This window comes from Balaenoptera musculus, chromosome 19, assembly GCF_009873245.2.
Source record: "Balaenoptera musculus isolate JJ_BM4_2016_0621 chromosome 19, mBalMus1.pri.v3, whole genome shotgun sequence".
Lineage (NCBI taxonomy): Eukaryota > Metazoa > Chordata > Mammalia > Artiodactyla > Balaenopteridae > Balaenoptera > Balaenoptera musculus.
This window is the reverse complement of record NC_045803.1, coordinates 25,198,683-25,206,613: the sequence shown is the minus strand read 5'-3', so window position 1 is coordinate 25,206,613 and position 7,931 is coordinate 25,198,683. Positions and strand designations below refer to the sequence as shown.

At 40.4% G+C, this 7,931-nt stretch overlaps 1 non-coding gene across 1 annotated transcript; it reads left to right on the top strand.

The window, feature by feature from the left end:
* The first annotated feature begins 3,970 nt into the window (after positions 1 to 3,970).
* Positions 3,971 to 4,077, top strand: LOC118885984. The gene has a single exon (XR_005017616.1). It is a non-coding gene; the product is annotated as a U6 spliceosomal RNA (small nuclear RNA).
* Positions 4,078 to 7,931: the final 3,854 nt, after the last annotated feature.

Genomic DNA, 7,931 nt, shown 5'->3' with positions numbered 1-7,931 from the left:
AAGCATAAGGCAGCTGGGGTCAAGGACCGAAGCCGCCCAAAGCATCTCTCACTCTCAGAACCCCAGCTTCTGCTGTCCTTTTTGACTGGCTGGGGGAATCCAGCTGTGATGTCATAAAAAATAAGTATTGGCCTTTGTCCCTGGTTCCTGCCAACAGCTCCTAACACCCTTGGAATGTCCAGAGTGATCAATGTCTTTTATATGCTAATGATGTGACTAGTGACTGGGGGTATGGGGGCTGGTCACCAGAAAGATCAGGCATGATTAGAGCCTTGGAACTTTCAGCCCCACCTCCAGGCCTCCTGGAAGGGGACAGGGGCTGGAGATTGAGTTAATCACCAATGGTCAATGACTTAATCAATCATGCCTACATGATGGAACCTCCATACAAACCCTAAATAGCAGGGTTTGGAGAGCTTCCAGGTTGATGAACATGTCGGGGTGCTAGGAGGGTGGTACACACCCCCATACCTTGCCCGATGCATCTCTTCCAACTGGCTGTTTCTGAGTTGAATCCTTTCTGATAAACTTCTAATCATAAGTAAAGCGTTTTCCTGAGTTCTGTGAGTTGGTCTAGCGAATTACCAAACTTGAAGAGAGGGTTGTGGGAACCCTCTAAATTTATAACCAGTTGGTCAAAAGTACCAGTGACAACCTGGGACTTGTAACTGGCATCTGAAGTGGGAGCAGTCTTGTGGGACTGAGCCCTTAACTTGTGGGATCTGATGCTGGTTCCAGGTAGATGGTGTCAGAATTGAACTGAATTGTAAGACCCACAGCTGGAAGAATGGTGTGGACAAGACACCACACATTTGGTGTCAGAAGTGTTGTGAGTAAAAATAGCTCAGAGGCCTGAAGCAAGAAGAGGAGAGGGAGGAGGAGTAAGGGGAGACCTGGGCAGGACACATGGTGTGGACCAGCGTAGTGTTCAAGTTCAACAAGCAATCTTTTTGTTTAAAAATCCCATACTTAAGAGACAAAGATTGACAATTACTATTTTTACTTTCTGTAAACTCAGAGAGGGAAAGCCAAGCCATGCCTTCAGGAGGGGACAGCAATTAAGCAAACATGAAGGCTGGATCCAATCATAGAGCAACCAGGCACAGGACTGGCCCAGGAGTACAAAATAATGGTGACCTTGCCGATTTGAGGGGAGGAGGAAATGAGGTCACGTGTACAAAACTCCTAGCACAATGCCTGGAACACATAGATTTGTCTATAGTCATCACAGGCAGAGGGAAGAAACCTAGTTTCATTTTTCCTTTCTGTTGGAAATGAATGAAACTATTCAGTTTTCCTTTCATTTTGCTGTCTGAAAACTGGTTCATTTGAATGAAACCCTGGGCCTAGAACCCAGCAAACAGGGAAGGAGTTGCTTCAGGATAATGAGATGCTGATGGGGAAATAGAAAATGATAAAGTTTCAACCCACTACTTGGAAATGCAAACACATTTCATGTATTCATTGTCACTGATGTCTTTACTGGAGCTGGAATGTCTAACACATCCAAACAACACATGATTAGTCTCCATAATAGGAATGAAACAAGCTCCCATTGAAGTAATCAGCTGATCACGTTGCAGAGGGTGTTCAGTGCTTTTCCACAACACATGTGGCACTGGGCTGGTCCCCTGGTGCCTTGCGCTAATGCGCACGTGGGGCGTCATCCGTCCCGGCACCTGCTGAGTTCAGACGCTTCAGCATCTTCAGTCACCGTAGCCTGACACCTCCAGCTGCTGGGCTCAGCTCCAGGCCCTTGGGGGATCAGACCTAATTCCCGACTAGGAGAGATCATGGTGAGACTGAAGTGCGTTGGCTGCTTGTTTATTTGATTAAAAAGAAGGAAAAACTCCACTGTTACAGAACAAAGGGTGCAAAGCAAGCCCCCAGACCTGGACCTGTTCCTGGCTCCGTTATTTCACTTACATATTTTATAAAGCTTGGCCAATATGGAAAATCGCACTATTGCTTAGCAACCCAAATTATAGAGAAAATTAGATCTGAAAGACCCATGACAATAAGCAGGATTCTAAAGGGAGATACAGTAAAGAGAAGGATCCAGAATGACTAAGCTCAAGGCTGACTCCCTTCTGAGCCTACACTTGGCCCCTAATAATAATCATAGTTAACATGAATTAAGCATTCTGTGGACGAGGCACTATACAAAGTATTACACATTCATTATCTCGTTTATTCCCCACAACAACCCCTGGGGTGGGTATAATGATTACCTCCACTTTCTCACAAGAAAACAGAGGCATAGAGAAATAGGTATTGGTCAAGATCACTCAGCCAGAAACAGTGGGTCCAGAACTGAAACATCAGACCCCCAATTTTTTGGCATCATGCATACTAACCCAAGAGTGCAGTTCCCTGTGCCTCAAACATCCAAAAATGCAATTTATAGGAAAAGATGTAATTCGGAGGGCTAAATAATCCAGATGGTAAACTCGATTTTTTCCTTCACTGAGACATAGTCATAGATCATTGGAACAAAAATGTTTTTTTCTGCTATTTTTACAAAACGGAGAAAGTATCATTGTTTTTTTACTGATTATAAAATAAAATACATGCTTATTATAAAATATGCAAATGATACAGGACTGCAGAAAATGGAACCCCCCAAATACATGTATATATATAATCCCATTTGTCACAGTTGTCAGAGATAATCACTGTTAATCATCTTCTCTCTCTCCCCTCCATATATATATATATTTTTTTTTTTAAAGAAATGCAGCAGACTTAAGAAGCAGCCACAACAAATTAGCTTTCACTGAGAAGAAATAGAAACACTGGTTTAATCAAAACAAATGTAAAAATCTGTTTGAGGGACAAATCTTCCATACAGAAGAATTTCAAATTAGGCAAGTAAACACTTTTCCCTAATTCTCCATGAATGTGGACCTTAATGCTCTATGAGTGTGGGCTATTCTTAGAGACCCACTTCCAATGAATGTAGTACAGAAAGGGAAAAACACTAACCTTACAGTGGAGAAATCTGACAGACACTACTTTAAATGATCACAGTTAACATCACCAGTAATAATCACGTTGACATCATGTACTGTCTTAATTCAGGCTGTTGTAAAAAAACAAAAACAAAAACACAGACTGTGTGGCTTAAACAGACATTTATTTCTCACAGTTCTGGAGGCTGGAAGTCCAAGATCAAGGTGATGGCAGATGCAGTTCCTGGTGAGAACTCTCTTCCTAGCTTGCAGACGACCACTTTCTCACTGTGTTCTCACATGGTAGAGAGAGGGTGAGGAAGCAAGCTCTCTGTTGTCTAGTCTTACACAGGCACTAATCTCATCATGAGGGCACCTCCCTCATCTAAACTTAATTCCCTCCCAAAGGCCTCACCTCCAAATACCACCACATTGGGGGTTAGGGCTTCAACATATGAATTTGGTGGGGGGGGGGTGATACAAGCATTTAGTTCATAACATGTACCCCCTGATATGATGTAATGAGAATGGTGCTTTGTGGTATTCTTCCCCCAAACAACATAATCCAGTCTATCCATGAGGAAACACCAGACAAACCCAAATTGAGAGATCCTTTACAAAATGCCTGACTAGTACTCTTGAAAACTATCAAGGTTGTGAAAAACAAATAAAGACTGATAAAATGGTTATAGACTGTGTTACAGACATGACAACTAAATACAATGCAGTACCCTGGATTGGGTATTAGAACAGAGAAAGGACATCATGAAAAACCTGATGAAATCTGAATAAAGTCTGTAGATCACTTAATAGCATTATTTCAATGTTAACTTATTGGTTTTGACAAATGTAAAAAGGTTAGGCAAGATGTAATCAACAGGGGAAACTGGATGAAGGATATATGGGAACTCTATACTATTTTGCAAACTTCTGTAATTAAAAAATTATTTCAAAATAAAAAGTTTACTTAAACATTTTTGTTGTTGTTTGAAGATAGTTAGGACTTAAAGAGCCTGAAAGTGCTCACTTTGGCAGCACATATACTAAAATTGGAACGATACAGAGAAGATTAGCATGGCCTCTGTGCAAGGATGACACACAAATTCGTGAAGCATTCCATATTTTTGTACATATATACAATGGATTATTACTCAGCCATAAAAAGAAACGAAATTGAGTTATTTGTAGTGAGGTGGATGGACCTAGAGTCTCTCATACAGACTGAAGTAAGTCAGCAAGAGAAAAACAAACACCGTATGCTAACACATATATATGGAATCTAAAAAAAAAAAAAAAAAAATGGTTATGAAGAACCTAGAGAGGCAGAGCAAGAATAAAGACGCAGATGTAGAGAATGGACCTGAGGACATGGGGAGGGGGAAGGGTAAGCTGGGATGAAGTGAGAGAGTGGCATGGACTAATATATACTACCAAATGTAAAATAGATAGCTAGTGGGAAGCAGCCGCATAGCACAGGGAGATCAGCTCCGTGCTTTGTGACCACCTAGAGGCGTGGGATAGGGAGGGTGGGAGGGAGACGCAAGAGGGAGGAGATATGGGGATAGATGTATAGGTATAGCTGATTCACTGTGTTATAAAGCAGAAACTAGCACACCATTGTAAAGCAATTATACTCCAATAAAGATGTTTAACAAAAAAAAAGAGCCTGAGAAAAGAGGGTGCATTGAAGTGAGCCCAGCCTTACGCCCAGCTCCACTTTGAGGCATTAACCATAGGGCTAACAAGTGCCATAGGGCTAAGAGGCTCAGAAGCTTCCCCTGGCTCTTTGCTGATTCATACGCAGTATTGGGCTCCAATTAGCATCCCAGAAGAGCCACACCCTAGCAATAAAGGTGAAATGGAAATAGCCTGATTCTTCAAAAGACTAAAACTCTCTTTCAAACCAACTCAGACTCAGACTGGATTAAGGTAATCTGCATTTATTCAAACTAACTGCTAGAGGCAAAAGTAAATCCTCTCTGAAGGAAACTAACACCATGAGAACCTCAAATTATCTATACAATATTTTTATACACAATGCCTAGCATTCAGTAAAAAATTTAAGTGATATGGTAAAAAGGGATATGGTAAAAAAGGCCAAACATACATAAAATTGGAATTTCAGAATGAGACAAAAAGATAGAGAGGGAAAGCAGCACTATTTGAAGAAAAAATGGCTGAGTGATAAAAGATACCATGCCATAGATCCAAGAAGCTCTATGAATGCCATGAAGAATAAATATAAAGAAAAACACATTTAATTACACCATATTAAACCTGTTGAAAATCAAAGACAAAGGAAACTCTTAAAAGCAGCCAGAGGATAAAAGACATGTTACTTTCAAAAGAACAACAAGACTGGCAATTTTTCAACAGAAATTATGGTAGCCTAGAGGACAATCCAATTGAATCTTTATGGAACACAAACAAAATAACTGCCACCCTAGAATTCTATTCTCAATGAAAATATCTTTCCAAAATGAAGGTAAAATGAAAATATTTTCAGTCGAACAAAAACTTAGAGCATGCATTTCTAGCATATGGGAATAAAAGAAACACTAAAGGAGTTTTTTTAAACAGAAGGAAAATTAATAAAGATGGAGGTGCAGTAATGCAAGAAGGAATGATGAACAGTAGAAAGGTAAGTGTATCATTAACTCTAAATGAAAACAGATCAAATAAAATAATAATTATGTCTCTTGGTGTTTAAAGTATATGTGGAATTAAAATATAAGATAGAAAGAAGCCCTTTCAAAACAGTAGAGTGAGAATCTCCAAAAAATCCACTCCTCCAAAACAGCAATAAAGAAACTGAGAAAAAATGTAAAAAAAAACCACTTTTGGGGGCTTCCCTGGTGGCACAGTGGTTGAGAATCTGCCTGCCAATGCAGGGCACACGGGTTCGAGCCCTGGTCTGGGAAGATCCCACATGCCACAGAGCAACTGGGCCCATGAGCCACAATTACTGACCCTGCGCGTCTGGAACCTGTGCTCCGCAATGGGAGAGGCCGCGATAGTGAGAGGCCCGCACATCGCGATGAAGAGTGGCCCCCGCTTGCCACAACTAGAGAAAGCCCTCGCACAGAAACGAAGACCCAACACAGCCATAAATTAATTAATTAATTAATTTAGAAAAAAAAAAAAAAACCCACTTTTTCAGAACTTTGGAAACCACCAGCTTTCAACAATAAAGGAGTTCTTATCTAAGGAAAAAGTTTGAATATTAGAAAGAGGAATGAATTGTGTAGCATTTTAACGTGCCCTGTTCTCATACTGTCTCCCCAGCTCCATGATTAGCTTGAAAATCAGAAGACTCACAGCCATGATTGCTGTTAAAACCAGTAGCCTCGTAACCACCGGAGAGGTTAGAACAGGTTTGAAGCTCCCAAAAAAAGCCCACCCAAGATTTGTCACTATTTGACTTGACAGTTTTCTGGAAAAGCCCCATTGCAAAGCTTGTCTTTATTTGACCTGACTCATAGCTCACTCAGTAAGAAAAACCCTATCCTCAGGGCATTTGTCAAAAGCAATCAACAGCAACTGTTTAACTTCATAGCTTCCTGAGGAGATGATACCAGAAAGGGGAAACAAAATGCTTGTCCAAAAATGTAAAAGGAAAATCTGGAGAATGAGATGTCCATCAGGGGTTTTGAAAAACTCCAGCATATTTCTGTGGATCTAGAAGGCCGTGTGCATGTGCAGGGTTAAGAAGATTAGGGCCTGAGAAGATCCTAATCTCTCACCTTGGGCTGATCTTGAGGCTTTGGCTGAGTGTTGAAGGTGTGCCCCAACACAAACACACAGAGCCCCTTTGCAAAGATAGGGAGATTTGGGGTGGGGGGGGTCCAAGAATTTAAGAAAATCTCTCTAATCACTAGCTGAGCACTAGGCTAGTGGAACAGACATTTCAATGCCCACACATGACAAAGAATACAGAATTAGTTCAGAAAAGTCACTAAGGAAGCAATCAGCAGAAACAACAAACCCTGCAAAAGAAGAGAAATCTGATGTTTACATTACATTATTTAAAATGTTTAGTTTTCAACAAAAATTTATGAGGCATGCAAAGAAACAGGAAAAGTATGGCCCGTAGACAGGGGAAAAAGCAGTCAGAAGTTACTGTCCCTGAGGAAGTCCAGATGCTGAACTTACCATATAAAGTCTTTAAACAAGCTATTATAAGTATGTTCAAAGAACTAAAGGAAACCATACCTAAAGAATTAAAGGAAAGTACGAAAATAATGTCTTGCCAAATAGAAAATATCACTAAAAAGAAAAAAAATATTTTTAAATAGAGATCTGGACCTGAAAAGTATAACTGAAATGAAAAACTCACTAGAGGGGTTCAACAGCAGATGTGAGTTGGTAAAAGAAAGAATAAACATACTTATAGATAGTTCAATAAGATTATCCAGCCTGAGGAACAGAAAGAAAATAAGAATGAAGAAAAATTAATGGAGTGTCAATGACCTGTGGACACAATCAAGCATATCAACATACACATAATGAGACCCACAGAAAGGGGGGAGGGAGAGAAAAAGGGACAGAAAGAATATTTGAAGAAATTATGACCAAAAGACTTCCCAAATTTGATTTTAAAAATCTATGTATCAAAGAAACTCACTAACTCTAAGTAAAATAAGCTCAAAAGAATCCACATCTAGACACATCACAGCCAAATTTTCAAAAGACAGAGAGAATCTTGAAAATAGCAAGAAAAAATTAAAACTCATCACATACAAGAGATCCACAAAAAGATTAACAGCTGACTTATCAGAATCCATGGAGGCCGGAAGGCAGTGCAATGACATATCCAATATGCTGGGGGTGGAGGGAGACTATCAATCAAGAATTCTATATCCAGGGACTTCCCTGGTGGCTCAGTCATTAAGAATCTGCCTGCAGGGACTTCCCTGGTGGCACAGTGGTTAGGAATCCGCCTGCCAATGCAGGGGACACAGGTTCGAGCCCTGGTCTGGG